Source organism: Oncorhynchus keta, unplaced genomic scaffold (genome assembly GCF_023373465.1).
Source record: "Oncorhynchus keta strain PuntledgeMale-10-30-2019 unplaced genomic scaffold, Oket_V2 Un_scaffold_29317_pilon_pilon, whole genome shotgun sequence".
NCBI classification, from domain to species: Eukaryota; Metazoa; Chordata; class Actinopteri; order Salmoniformes; family Salmonidae; genus Oncorhynchus; species Oncorhynchus keta.
In genome coordinates this window covers 275,001-290,837 of record NW_026290904.1, presented here as the reverse complement: position 1 = coordinate 290,837, position 15,837 = coordinate 275,001, and the positions used below count along the sequence as shown (strand labels likewise).

Genomic DNA, 15,837 nt, shown 5'->3' with positions numbered 1-15,837 from the left:
TTTTTCTTACTAACACACCAACAACATTCCTTCGTTTTATGTTGCCTCTTGCAGTACATTCCTGGAGCATAGAGGTCATGCATGCTTCTGGCCTCACCTCCTGCTGCGATGGCCCTTCTACTGACACAGACACAGACACACAGACACACAGACACACAGACACACAGACACACAGACACACAGACACACAGACAGACAGACAGACAGACAGACAGACAGACAGACAGACAGACAGACAGACAGACAGACAGACAGACAGACAGACACAGACACAGACACACAGACAGACACAGACACACAGAAGAACTTCAGGGACGTTATACTTTTTCAGTCAACAGTGTGATTTAATAGTCAAATCAAATTGTATTTGCCACATGCGCTGTATACAACAAGTGTAGACTTTACCGTGAAATGCTGAATACAACAAGTGTAGACTTTACCGTGAAATGCTGAATACAACAAGTGTAGACTTTACCGTGAAATGCTGTATACAACAAGTGTAGACTTTACCGTGAACTGCTGAATACAACAAGTGTAGACTTTACCGTGAAATGCTGTATACAACAAGTGTAGACTTTACCGTGAAATGCTGAATACAACAAGTGTAGACTTTACCGTGAAACGCTGTATACAACAAGTGTAGACTTTACTGTGAAATGCTGTATACAACAAGTGTAGACTTTACCGTGAAATGCTGTATACAACAAGTGTAGACTTTACTGTGAAATGCTGTATACAACAAGTGTAGACTTTACCGTGAAATGCTGTATACAACAAGTGTAGACTTTACCGTGAAATGCTGTATACAACAAGTGTAGACTTTACTGTGAAATGCTGTATACAACAAGTGTAGACTTTACCGTGAAATGCTGAATACAACAAGTGTAGACTTTACCGTGAAATGCTGAATACAACAAATGTAGACTTTACCGTGAAATGCTTACTTAGGAGCCCTTTCCCAACAATGTGCTTAAAGTATGAAAATTAACAAATCGATCCAGATGAAATAACAATGAGGCTATATGCAAAGAGTCCTGGGAACGAGTCAGTGTCCTGGGGTATGAGGTAGTTGGGGGGTTTGAGTGAGGTAATATGTATATGTAGGTAGAGGGTGAAAGCAGGAAGTCCAGGGAGACGTAGGATTCAACAGGATGGTTCTGGAACAATGCTTCCCTTATTCCAATCTAAATCCTTTATCCAGGAGTTTAGTGTATTTTTGTCAGGTGTTTAACTTAATCTCTCCTATTCACCCCTTCTCTCCTGTCAAAACCTGCTTACCTTTGTAGAAACGCACTCCTGTCAACATGCAGAAACGCACTCCTGTCAACATGCAGAAACGCACTCCTGTCAACATGCAGAAACGCACTCCCGTCAACATGCAGAAACGCACTCCCGTCAACATGCAGAAACGCACTCCTGTCAACATGCAGAAACGCACTCCCGTCAACATGCAGAAACGCACTCCCGTCAACATGCAGAAACGCACTCCCGTCAACATGCAGAAACGCACTCCCGTCAACATGCAGAAACGCACTCCTGTCAACATGCAGAAACGCACTCCTGTCAACATGCAGAAACGCACTCCCGTCAACATGCAGAAACGCACTCCTGTCCACATGCAGAAACGCACTCCTGTCCACATGCAGAAACGCACTCCTGTCAACATGCAGAAACGCACTCCTGTCAACATGCAGAAACGCACTCCTGTCAACATGCAGAAACGCACTCCTGTCCACATGCAGAAACGCACTCCTGTCAACATGCAGAAACGCACTCCTGTCAACATGCAGAAACGCACTCCTGTCAACATGCAGAAACGCACTCCTGTCCACATGCAGAAACGCACTCCTGTCAACATGCAGAAACGCACTCCTGTCAACATGCAGAAACGCACTCCTGTCAACATGCAGAAACGCACTCCTGTCAACATGCAGAAACGCACTCCTGTCAACATCAAATCAAAGTCGATTTGTCACGTGCGCCAACCACAACAGGTGTAGTAGACCTTACAGTGAAATACTTACTTACAGGCTCTAACCAGTAGTGCAGAAAAGGTATTAGGTGAACAATAGGTAAGTAAAGAAATAAAACAGTGAAAAATAACAGTAGAGGCTGTGTACGGTAGAGGCTGTGTACGGTAGAGGCTGTGTACGGTAGAGGCTGTGTACGGTAGAGGCTGTGTACAGGCACCGGTTAGTCAGGCTGATTGAGGTAGTATGTACATGTAGATATGGTTAAAGTGACTATGCATGTATGATATGATGAACAGAGAGTAGCAGCAGTGTAAAGAGGGGTTGGGTATATATTTGCAGAAACGACACACGTAAAAAGGAGGATATGCATGTGGGGGTGTGTGTGGGGTGATATGTGTGTTTGTGCATGCTTGAGTGAGACGGTGTATGTGAAAGGAAGTAGGAATGTGTGTGCCAGAATGCCGATGTAGGTTGCTGTGTAGGTCTAAGCATGTGTACAATGCATTCGGAAAGTATTGAGGCCCCTTGACTTTTTCCACATTTTGGAACGTTACAGCCTTATTCTAAAATGGATTCAATAGTTTTTTTCCTTCCTTATCAATCTACACACAATACACCCTAATGGCAAAGCAAAAACACGTTTTTATACATTTTTGCAAATTTATAAAAATAAAAAATATATTTACATAACTATTTTCAGGTTTCTCCATAAATGTTCGATCGGGTTTAAGTCCGGGTTCTGGCTGGGCCACTCAAGGACATTCAGTCTTTGCGTGCTTAGGCTCGTTGTCCTGTTGGATGGTAAAACCTTCGCCCCAGTCTGAGGTCCTGAGCGATTTGGAGCAGGTTTTCATCAAGGATCTCTCTGTACTTTGCTCTGTTCATCTTTCCCTAGATCCTGACAAGTCTCCCAGTCCCTGCCGCTGAAAAACATCCCCACAGCATGATTCACTGTAGAGATTGTGCCAGGTTTCCTCCAGACGTGGCATTCAGGCCAAAGAGTTGAATCTTGGTTTCATCAGACCAGAGAATCTTGTTTCTCATGGTCTGAGACTCCTTTAGGAGCCTTTTGGCAAACTCCAAGTGGGTTGTCATGTGCCTTTCACTGAGGAGTGGTTTCTGTCTGGCCACTCTACCATAAAGGCCTGATTTGGTGGAGTGCTACAGAGATGGTTGTCCTTCTGGAAAGTTCTCCCATCTCCACAGAGGAGCTCTGGCGCTCTTGTCAGTGACCATCGGGTTCTTGGTCACCTCCCGGACCAATGCCCTTCTCCTGCCAATTGCTGAGTTTGGCCGTGCAGCCAGCTCTAGGAAGAGTCTTGGTGGTTCCAAACTTCTTCCATTTAATAATGATGGAGGCCACTGTGTTCTTGGCAACCTGCTGCAGACATTTTTTGGTTCTCTTCCCCAGATTTGTGTCTAGAAACAATATTGTCTCGGAGTTCAACAGTCAAGTCCTTCCACCTCATGACTTGGTTTTTGCTCTGACATGTACTGTCAACTGTGGGACCTTCTAGGCAGGTGTGTGCCTTTCCAAATCAAGGCCAGTCAAATGAAATTCAAAAGTTGTAGAAACATCTCAAGGATGATAAATGGAAACAGGATGCACCTCAAGTCAGTTTCCAGTTTCATAGCAAAGGGGCAGAATACTTAAAAAATATATATATTTTTAAGACATTTGCAAACATTTCTAAAAATCTGTTTTCACTTTGTCATTAAAAAATTAAAAAACAAATGATTTCACCTTTATTTAACCAGGTACTTAAGTTGAGAGCAAGTTCTCATTTACAGTTGCGACCGTGCCAAGATAAAGCAAAGCAGTTCGACACACAACAACACATGGAGTAAAACAAACATACAGTCAATAATACAGTAGAAATATAAGTCTATATAGAATGTGAGCAAATGAGGTGAGATAAGGGAGGTAAAGGCAATAACTAGGCCATGGTGGTGAAGTTAATACAATATAGCAAGTAAAACACTGGAATGATTGATTTGCAGTGGAAGAATGTGCAAAGTAGAGAAATAATGGGGTGCAAAGGAGCAAAATAAATAAATAAATACAGTAGGGGGAGAGTTAGTTGTTTGGGCTAAATTATAGATGGGCTATGTACAGGTGCAGTAATCTTTGAGCTTCTCTGACAGTTGGTGCTTAAAGCTAGTGAGGGAGAAGTGTTTCCAGTTTCAGAGATTTTTGTAGTTCGTTCTAGTCATTGGCAGCAGAGAACTGGAAGGAGAGGCGGCCAAAGGAAGAATTGGTTTTGGGGGTGACCAGAGAGATATACCTGCTGGAGCGCGTGCTACAGGTGACCAGCGAGCTGAGATAAGGGGGGACTTTACCTAGCAGGGTCTTGTAGATGACCTGGAGCCAGTGGGTTTGGCGACAAGTATGAAGCGAGGGCCAGCCAACGAGAGCGTACAGGTCACAGTGGTGGGTAGTATATGGGGCTTTGATGACAAAACAGATGGCACTGTGATAGACCGCATCCAATTTATTGAGTCGAGGGCTGGAGGCTATTTTGTAAATGACATGGCCGAAGTCGAGGATCGGTAGGATGGTCAGTTTTACAAGGGTATGTTTGGCAGCGTGAGTGAAGGTGGCTTTGTTGTGAAATAGTATGACTGGTGTGATCAACTGGTATTTCCATCACTGAATGACCTAAAAGGCCTTATTTCGCTATGGGACGTTGTTTCTTCTCCTGGACAATTGGCCGGTGCAAATTTCATTTATTAGCGTTTACATTTTGGGTGGGGGGGCAAAATCCGTCTGTTACTGGCTAACGAAAACCTTGGTGCTATAGTATGTCGTGAGAGGGCATGTGACGAGGTGCTGAGAATCTAGTCACTTTGCTGTGGAGCTGACCAGACAGGAAGTGGTGTCGGACGGCAGAATATCACGTCACACCAGAAAACGCCCTCTACTACAGTACATCCACAGGTGTTTCCTGTGGCCTGGCTGGCACTGAGCGCTGTGAACGACCCTTCACTAACACACACACACAGATTGAGGTTCTCACACACACACACACACACACACACACACACACACACACACACACACACACACACACACACACACACACACACACATCCTTCCTGTGCCCCCTGCTACTCTGCCAAGTGGTATACAGTAGCTCTACAGACCTGCCTTTGTGACTGTAGACCTCAGTGGAAAATCTGTCACACACACACACTTGTCCAGCAGGCTGAGGCGTGGTCCCCTACTGATTTGCTGATGTAAGGAGAGACCCTGACTCAGGACAGTAACTACTGAGACTACTAGGATAGTTATCTAACGGAGGTCATCTTGGCTATAATGTCAAGTCAGAACAAAGTATCTCTTTTTTTCCCTCTACCGAGTATGTTCTGTTTTCTTCCTGGTCCCGGGGCTGCTGGGAGCTGTGCTGGAGAGGAGGAGGAGGATGGATAATTAAGCAGAGCACTGCACTTCCTCCTCTGCCCCTGTGCGTGTTGATGGGGACCTATGGGGACGTCAGTAATTGGTCTTCTCGCTCTACCCTGTTTCCGCCTCCCAGGTTTTTAGGGCGATTAGGGAAACAAGATTTTAGCTAGTGATGAACAGTCTTTTTTTACTGCTGTGGTGTGTGGGCTTGTGTGGGCTTAGGCCAACGCACTTACACAGTCACTCAAACACGTTCTGCTGTAGCTCAGTGATTTTCCATTGAAACAGATGTGTGGAGAGAAATGTTCCAAGCTCTGGGTTGGTTATACTCCAGTAGTACAATGTGTGTGAGTTCTGAGAGTCTCCAGTCATCACTTCACACTCGGCATGTTCTCACTGTGGCCTGCTGGGCACAGCAGCACCTCACCCAGGCCCAACACTGTGGCCTGCTGGGCACAGCAACACCTCACCCAGGCATGACACTGTGGCCTGCTGGGCACAGCAACACCTCACCCAGGCATGACACTGTGGCCTGCTGGGCACAGCAACACCTCACCCAGGCATGACACTGTGGCCTGCTGGGCACAGCAACACCTCACCTAGGCATGACACTGTGGCCTGCTGGGCACAGCAACACCTCACCCAGGCATGACACTGTGGCCTGCTGGGCACAGCAACACCTCACCCAGGCATGACACTGTGGCCTGCTGGGCACAGCAACACCTCACCTAGGCATGACACTGTGGCCTGCTGGGCACAGCAACACCTCACCCAGGCATGACACTGTGGCCTGCTGGGCACAGCAACACCTCACCCAGGCATGACACTGTGGCCTGCTGGGCACAGCAACACCTCACCCAGGCATGACACTGTGGCCTGCTGGGCACAGCAACACCTCACCCAGGCCTAATGACAGATGTGGAGTGTCACACATTGTAGAATGACAAACTTTCTTGCTCTTTCTCACACTCACTCACTCACTCACTCACTCACTCACTCACTCACTCACTCACTCACTCACTCACTCACTCACTCACTCACTCACTCACTCACTCACTCACTCAGACCTGCTGATGCTAATCTGCTGACTGTTCTCTCCCAGTAGCTAGCACTAGGCTAGCCTGCTGATGCTAATCTTCTGACTGTGTTCTCTCCCAGTAGCTAGCACTAGGCTAGCCTGCTGATGCTAATCTTCTGACTGTGTTCTCTCCCAGTAGCTAGCACTAGGCTTGCCTGCTGATGCTAATCTTCTGACTGTGTTCTCTCCCAGTAGCTAGCACTAGGCTAGCCTGCTGATGCTAACCTGCTGACTGTGTTCTCTCCCAGTAGCTAGCACTAGGCTAACCCGCTGACTAATGTACAGTAATGTCTCTGTTAGCTGTTCTGACTGGGGTAATGTTAATAATCATCATCGTTATGTTTGTCCTAATGCTGCTGTTATGTTTCTGTTAGATGGTACAGCTGATGAAGGTTAGCGTAGCGTCCTGCTGGCCTCATCGGACTCTGCTGAATAGAAGCCTGCGCTAGAATGGTCTGTCTCATACAACTGGGGAATGTCTGGGGAAGCCTTATCCTGGAATCTATATGCTCTTGCCAAGTCCTCTGACTATCAAAAACTGTCTGACAACAATAGTCTCAACAACAATAGTCAGCCGGAGACTTGGCCAAGTCAGCTAGGAAGTGGATGTGACGCTGCCTGAAATAGGTTGACACGGAATGTGAAGGCAAGGGGCAACATTCTCCCATCTCCATGCAGACATGGGTCCTATCAAAATAGGTAACTGGATTTTATTGACATAAAGATAATAAACGATGGTGGAAAGGTACAACACTCCATGTAGGTCTGAACTCTCTCCGTTTCTCTCTGGATGGAGATCAAACATAGTGGTGTTTCAGTCAATCTTAACCCCATCAGACAAGTCTCCCCATCTGGACCCTGACTCACCCCAGAGAGAGAGAGAGAGCACCCAGGGAGGGACTGCAGGGGGGAGACTGGGAGGGAGGGGGAGGTCCGCATCACTTCCCCCTCTGTTTCTTGTATAGCGGTGACTTCACCAGCAGGGCTCAATTAGCCCAAATGTGGCTCTGCTGCTGCTAAATATAGTTACAGTGACTGCCTGGAAGTACAACCCCTCTAATAATGATGCTAAAGTTGATTACACTTCTATTAAGTGGAGACAGAGAACAAGTTGACAATAGAGGCAGATGTGCAAGCCGTCAAACACACTCCCCCATATACCTTAGTATAGAGGCAGATGTAGGGCCCTTGAATAATAATAATAATAATAATAATAATATATGCCATTTAGCAGACGCTTTTATCCAAAGCGACTTACAGTCATGTGTGCATACATTCTACGTATGGGTGGTCCCGGGAATCGAACCCACTACCCTGGCGTTACAAGCGCCATGCTCTACCAACTGAGCTACAGAAGGACGAACATCTGAGTTACGGAAAATCTGGACGGTAACACGGAATCCAGACATTAAAACGGAATTCAACAATGTATTGAACTTAGTAGTAGGCCAGCATCCTGGAGTCGCCTCTTCACTGTTGACGTTGAAGCTGCCAGTTGAGGACTTGTGAGGTGTCTGTTTCTCAAACTAGACACTCTACTGTACTTATCCTCTTGCTCAGTTGTGCACCGGGGCCTCCCAATCCTCTTTCTATTCTGGCTAGAGCCAGTTTGTGCTGTTCTGTGAAAGGAGTAGTACACAGCATTGTATGAGATCTTCAGTTCCTTGGCAATTTCTAACATGGAATAGCCTTCATTTCTCAGAACAAGAATAGACTGACGAGTTTGAGAAGAATGTTCTTTATTTCTGGCCATCTTGAGCCTGTAATCGAACCCACAAATGCTGAGGCTCCAGATACTCAACTAGTCTAAAGAAGGCCAGTTTTATTGCTTCTTTAAATCAGCTTTCAGCTGTGCTGACATAATTGCAAAAGGGTTTTCTAATGATCAATTAGCCTTTTTAAAATGATAAACTTGGATTAGCTAACACAACGTGCCGTTGGAACACAGGAGTGATGGTTGCTGATAATGGGCCTCTAAACGCCTATGTAGATATTCCATTAAAAATCTGCCGTTTCCAGCTACAATAGTCTTTTACAACATGAACAATGTCTACACTGTATTTCTGATCAATTTGATGTTATTTTAATGGACAAAAAAAAGTGTTTTTCTTTAAAAAACAAGGGAATTTCAGAGTGACCCCAAACTTTTGAATGGTAGTGTATGACTGGGACATGTTATCATGTTGTCAGATACAGGACTGGGACATGTTATCATGTTGTCAGATACAGGACTGGGACATGTTATCATGTTGTCAGATACAGGACTGGGACATGTCGTCATGTTGTCAGATACAGGACTGGGACATGTTATCATGTTGTCAGATACAGGACTGGGACATGTTATCATGTAGTCAGATACAGGACTGGGACATGTCATCATGTTGTCAGATACAGGACTGGGACATGTTATCATGTTGTCAGATACAGGACTGGGACATGTTATCATGTTGTCAGATACAGGACTGGGACATGTTATCATGTTGTCAGATACAGGACTGGGACATGTTATCATGTTGTCAGATACAGGACTGGGACATGTTATCATGTTGTCAGATACAGGACTGGGACATGTTATCATGTTGTCAGATACAGGACTGGGACATGTCATCATGTAGTCAGATACAGGACTGGGACATGTTATCATGTTGTCAGATACAGGACTGGGACATGTCATCATGTTGTCAGATACAGGACTGGGACATGTCGTCATGTAGTCAGATACAGGACTGGGACATGTTATCATGTAGTCAGATACAGGACTGGGACATGTTATCATGTTGTCAGATACAGGACTGGGACATGTTATCATGTTGTCAGATACAGGACTGGGACATGTTATCATGTTGTCAGATACAGGACTGGGACATGTTATCATGTAGTCAGATACAGGACTGGGACATGTTATCATGTTGTCAGATACAGGACTGGGACATGTTATCATGTTGTCAGATACAGGACTGGGACATGTTATCATGTTGTCAGATACAGGACTGGGACATGTCATCATGTAGTCAGATACAGGACTGGGACATGTCATCATGTTGTCAGATACAGGACTGGGACATGTCATCATGTAGTCAGATACAGGACTGGGACATGTTATCATGTAGTCAGATACAGGACTGGGACATGTCATCATGTTGTCAGATACAGGACTGGGACATGTTATCATGTAGTCAGATACAGGACTGGGACATGTTATCATGTAGTCAGATACAGGACTGGGACATGTTATCATGTTGTCAGATACAGGACTGGGACATGTTATCATGTTGTCAGATACAGGACTGGGACATGTTATCATGTTGTCAGATACAGGACTGGGACATGTTATCATGTAGTCAGATACAGGACTGGGACATGTCATCATGTAGTCAGATACAGGACTGGGACATGTTATCATGTTGTCAGATACAGGACTGGGACATGTCATCATGTAGTCAGATACAGGACTGGGACATGTTATCATGTAGTCAGATACAGGACTGGGACATGTTATCATGTTGTCAGATACAGGACTGGGACATGTCATCATGTAGTCAGATACAGGACTGGGACATGTTATCATGTTGTCAGATACAGGACTGGGACATGTCATCATGTTGTCAGATACAGGACTGGGACATGTCATCATGTTGTCAGATACAGGACTGGGACATGTCATCATGTAGTCAGATACAGGACTGGGACATGTCATCATGTAGTCAGATACAGGACTGGGACATGTCATCATGTAGTCAGATACAGGACTGGGACATGTCGTCATGTAGTCAGATACAGGACTGGGACATGTCATCATGTAGTCAGATACAGGACTGGGACATGTCATCATGTAGTCAGATACAGGACTGGGACATGTCATCATGTAGTCAGATACAGGACTGGGACATGCCGTTGTGTTGTCAGATACAGGACTGGGACATGTTATCATGTTGTCAGATACAGGACTGGGACATGTTATCATGTTGTCAGATACGGGACTGGGACATGTTATCATGTTGTCAGATACAGGACTGGGACATGTCGTCATGTTGTCAGATACGGGACTGGGACATGTTGTCATGTTGTCAGATACAGGACTGGGACATGTTATCATGTTGTCAGATACAGGACTGGGACATGTCATCATGTAGTCAGATACAGGACTGGGACATGTTATCATGTAGTCAGATACAGGACTGGGACATGTTATCATGTTGTCAGATACAGGACTGGGACATGTTATCATGTTGTCAGATACAGGACTGGGACATGTTATCATGTTGTCAGATACAGGACTGGGACATGTTGTCAGATACAGGACTGGGACATGTTATCATGTTGTCAGATACAGGACTGGGACATGTTATCATGTTGTCAGATACAGGACTGGGACATGTTATCATGTTGTCAGATACAGGACTGGGACATGTTATCATGTTGTCAGATACAGGACTGGGACATGTTATCATGTAGTCAGATACAGGACTGGGACATGTTATCATGTAGTCAGATACAGGACTGGGACATGTTATCATGTAGTCAGATACAGGACTGGGACATGTTATCATGTTGTCAGATACAGGACTGGGACATGTTATCATGTTGTCAGATACGGGACTGGGACATGTTATCATGTTGTCAGATACAGGACTGGGACATGTTATCATGTAGTCAGATACAGGACTGGGACATGTTATCATGTAGTCAGATACAGGACTGGGACATGTTATCATGTAGTCAGATACAGGACTGGGACATGTTATCATGTAGTCAGATACAGGACTGGGACATGTCATCATGTAGTCAGATACAGGACTGGGACATGTTATCATGTTGTCAGATACAGGACTGGGACATGTTATCATGTTGTCAGATACAGGACTGGGACATGTTATCATGTAGTCAGATACAGGACTGGGACATGTTATCATATGAGTACAGCCAGGGTTGTGACTGTCTGTTCATATGGGAGGACAGATTGAGAGGCGTTAGTTCGGATTAAGCTGCCTGACCGAGTCCATCTGTCTGACTGTCTGTGTGGGTGTCCTCTCCTCCATCATACTACTTCCTACTGCTGTATCCCCAGAGCAGGGTGTTTGTCCTGACTGAGACTCCCCTGGAACACAACAGAGAGGTGTTTGTCCTGACTGAGACTCCCCTGGAACACAACAGAGAGGTGTTTGTCCTTACTGAGACTCCCCTGGAACACAACAGAGAGGTGTTAGTAGTTACTGAGACTCCCCTGGAACACAACAGAGAGGTGTTAGTAGTTACCGAGACTCCCCTGGAACACAACAGAGAGGTGTTAGTAGTTACCGAGACTCCCCTGGAACACAACAGAGAGGTGTTAGTAGTTACTGAGACTGGAACACAACAGAGAGGTGTTAGTAGTTACTGAGACTCCCCTGGAACACAACAGAGAGATGTTATTAGTTACTGAGACACCCCTGGAACACAACAGAGGTGTTACTCCTGAAGGAGACTCACCTGGAACACAACAGAGAGATGTTAGTAGTTACTGAGACTGGAACACAACAGAGAGGTGTTAGTAGTTACTGAGACTCCCCTGGAACACAACAGAGAGATGTTATTAGTTACTGAGACACCCCTGGAACACAACAGAGAGGTGTTAGTAGTTACCGAGACTCCCCTGGAACACAACAGAGAGGTGTTAGTAGTTACTGAGACTCCCCTGGAACACAACATAGAGGTGTTAGTAGTTACTGAGACTCCCCTGGAACACAACAGAGAGGTGTTAGTAGTTACTGAGACTCCCCTGGAACACAACAGAGAGGTGTTCGTCCTGACTGAGACTCCCCTGGAACACAACAGAGAGGTGTTCGTCCTGACTGAGACTCCCCTGGAACACAACAGAGGTGTTAGTAGTTACTGAGACTCCCCTGGAACACAACAGAGAGGTGTTAGTAGTTACTGAGACTCCCCTGGAACACAACAGAGAGAGCAGGGTAACCTTCTTTCCTCCTGACTAGATAAGTAACCACATACGTGTGTGTGTGTGTGTGTCTGTGTGTGTCTGTGTGTGTTGTGTGTGTGTGTGTGTGTGCGTGGGTTGACCTTGTGGCAAAGTGCCCAATGCTTCTGGGCTTAGCCCTTCTCCCCCAGTGTATTGTGGGTCAGTGATGGGGAAGGGCAGACTGCACTTGAAGTTCGTTTCATCTCATCTCTCTGTCGTTGGGCTCCCGAATGGTGCAGCTGCACTGTATCTCAGTGCTAAAGGTGTCACTACAGACCCTGGTTCGATTCTAGGCTGTTTCACAACCGGCCGTGATTGGGAGAAGGGCGGCGCACAATTAGCCCAACGTCGTCCGGGTTTGGGTTTGGCTGGGGTGGGCCGTCATTGTAAATAGAAATGTGTTCTTAACTGACTTACCTAGTTAAATAAAGAATTAATTAATAAATAAAAATACAATAAATTGTCTCTCTCTGAAAGCTGGAAGCACAGAGACATTCCACATTATGTCCTCCGCCATGTTTTTGTGTTGACACATGTACTTCTGCCCCATATAGACCCCATATAGACCCCATATAGACCCCATATAGACCCCATATAGACCCCATATAGACCCCATATAGACCTGGACTGTTGTAAGTTTGTGGTGGTTGTTTAAATCCCTGCTGTTGTCTGACTGTCTGTCAGCCTGAGGACTTCAGTCTGGGTTGTGGTACGATCAGTCTTTGGAATAGTAGCTAGTCACGTGAGATATTGATGTGTTGCTGAAGTAGAGAGCCAGAGAGACTGACCTATTTTTCTCTCTGTGTGTTCCTGAGTGTGTGCCTGCCTCTGTGTGTGTTTATGTGCCCACTTGCATCAAGGTGACCCAGGATGTGTGCCAACCCCCCCCCCCCCCCCCCTCCCCCCACACACACACCCATCCTGGCTACCTGCCCAAATTCTGTAGTTTCCATGGAAACATATAGCCCCTGCTGCCAACCACCTCTGCCTTCCTACCGGAACAGAGACATCGCCTCGACCAATCAAAAAACTGAGCCAAACAGCACATGTACAAAAATAACCAATCAGACCACAGAGCTGAGCCAAAGCAGCCTGTGCTACCTACAAAGCCACATGGCTGTGAATAATTCAGGAGAAGGGAAACACAAGTAGTTACTGATTTACACACACACACACACGCACACACGCACACACACAGGCATACACACAGGCACACACACACACATACACAGGCAGGCACACACACACAGGCACACACACAGGCACACACACAGGCACACACACGGCGATATTGGTATGTGGTTACTTATTTAGTCAGAAGGAAAGTAGGTTACCCTGCTCTTGTTCTGTCTGAGGTGGGTATTTAGGGAGGGAGGCATGAGAGGGGGAGCAAGGGGGAAGAGAGACTTGAGAGAAGCTGCGATGGGGGAGAGCGATGGGGGGGAGCGAGGGGGAGCGATGGGGGGAGGGGAGCGATGGGGGGAAAGGGGGAGAGCGCGATGGAAAGGGGGGAGCGATGGGGGAAGGGGGAGAAGAGGGGGTGGATGGGGGGAAGGGGAGAGAGATCGGGGGGAAGGGGAGAGAGATGCAGCCCTGCTCACCACAGTCTAGATTGAAGTTTCTTTCCACTTGATCATGCCTATACTCTCATGGTTTATGTGTTGTGGGGGTGCCAGGGACTTCACGATATGATATTAACACAATATTTAGATGCCAGTACCATCTGTAATGCGATTCTCATGATTCTGTATGTATTGCGATTAGATTCTGAGATTTTAATGTTGGAAACATATTGTTCACAGTCTGCTGCAGAGAGACGAGAGGGAATGAGAAAATGAGTTTTCATTACTGATGGAAATACATGTGCTGAGAACATGTTGGCTCGTAAAGATGGAGAGCAAACAATATGATGTAAATTACTACAGCCGACTAGCGCTAGCTTATGCTACGCTACCTACAGTAGCAAAAAATATATAATACAGAAATATCTATTTTTTAAAAGTTACACATCGATTCAAATAGATATAGTGTAGATATCGTGTAGATATCATGTAGATTTAATATAGATATAGTGTAGATATCGTGTAGATTTAATATAGATATAGTGTAGATATAATATAGATTTAGTGTAGATATCATATAGATATAGTGTAGATATAGTGTAGATATAATATAGATATAGTGTAGATATAATATAGATATAGTGTAGATATAATGTAGGACGGGGCCCAGCCCCGGAGGGAGGGGGACGTGGGCCCAGCCCCCGAGGGAGGGGGACGTGGGCCCAGCCCCCGAGGGAGGGGGACGTGGGCCCAGCCCCCGAGGGAGGGGGACGTGGGCCCAGCCCCCGAGGGAGGGGGACGTGGGCCCAGCCCCCGAGGGAGGGGGACGTGGGCCCAGCCCCCGAGGGAGGGGGACGTGGGCCCAGCCCCCGAGGGAGGGGGACGTGGGCCCAGCCCCCGAGGGAGGGGGACGTGGGCCCAGCCCCCGAGGGAGGGGGACGTGGGCCCAGCCCCCGAGGGGGTCGGACGTGGGCCCAGCCCCCGAGGGGGTCGGACGTGGGCCCAGCCCCCGAGGGGGTCGGACGTGGGCCCACCTTAGGGCGTCGCCCCATATCGCCTCGCCCTGTTCTGGGGCGGAGAGGGGGATTTAGAACTGTGAAGGTGGAGGGAGGAAATTAGATGGCGAGAGGAGGTGGGGCAGAGGGGAGCGAGTTGAGGGTGGGGGGGTAGAGAGGAGCGTTGAGGGGGGGTGGGGGTTGAGGGTGGGGGGTAGAGGAGCGTTGAGGGGGGGGTAGAGGGAGCGTTGAGGTGGGAATCGCGGAGGGAGGGAGGTGGGAATCACCCGAGGGAGGTGAGTCTGTCTGCTCGAGGGGCTCAGGGGGTGAGGGGGGTGAGTCTGCTCAGGGGGTGAGGGGGCGAGGGGGTGAGTCTGCTCAGGAGGGGCGAGGGGGTGAGTCTGCTCAGGGGGAGGGCGAGGGGGTTGCTCAGAGGGGGGGGGGGGTGAGTCTGCTCAGAGGGGTGAGTCTGCTCAGGGGGGTGAGAGGGGGCGAGGGAGGGTGAGTCTGCTCAGAGGGGTGAGAGGGGGCGAGGGGGGGTGAGTCTGCTGAGGGGAGTCTGCTCAGTCTGCTCAGGGGAGAGGGGGCGAGGGGGGGTGCTCAGAGGGGTGAGAGGGGGCGAGGGGGGGTGAGTCTGCTCAGTCTGCTCAGGGGGTGAGAGTCTGCTCAGGGGGGTGAGAGTCTGCTCAGGGGGGTGAGAGTCTGCTCAGGGGGGTGAGAGTCTGCTCAGGGGGGTGAGAGTCTGCTCAGGGGGGTGAGTGGGGACGAGGGGTAGTGTGTGTGTGGCAGAAGTATTAAAGTGGTAGTGCAGCTCACAGGAAGCTGGCCCTCACGCGCTCTCTCTCACAACAACACTGCCACTTCCTGTTG

The 15,837-nt window shown here is 47.6% G+C and overlaps 1 protein-coding gene and 1 long non-coding RNA gene across 6 annotated transcripts in view; both read left to right on the top strand.

The window, feature by feature from the left end:
• The window catches only part of ptpn12 (protein tyrosine phosphatase non-receptor type 12), a 93,876-nt gene that overhangs the window by 9,747 nt on the left and 68,292 nt on the right, over positions 1 to 15,837 (top strand). The gene's annotated exons all lie outside the window — the stretch shown is intronic.
• LOC127928524 (uncharacterized) lies at positions 11,293 to 12,453 on the top strand. Of its 2 annotated transcripts, none has more exons than XR_008131464.1 (3): positions 11,293 to 11,696; positions 12,147 to 12,230; positions 12,313 to 12,453. It is a non-coding gene; the product is annotated as an uncharacterized LOC127928524 (long non-coding RNA). The 2 variants fall into 2 exon arrangements; XR_008131463.1 differs by having other exon boundaries at positions 11,293 to 12,062.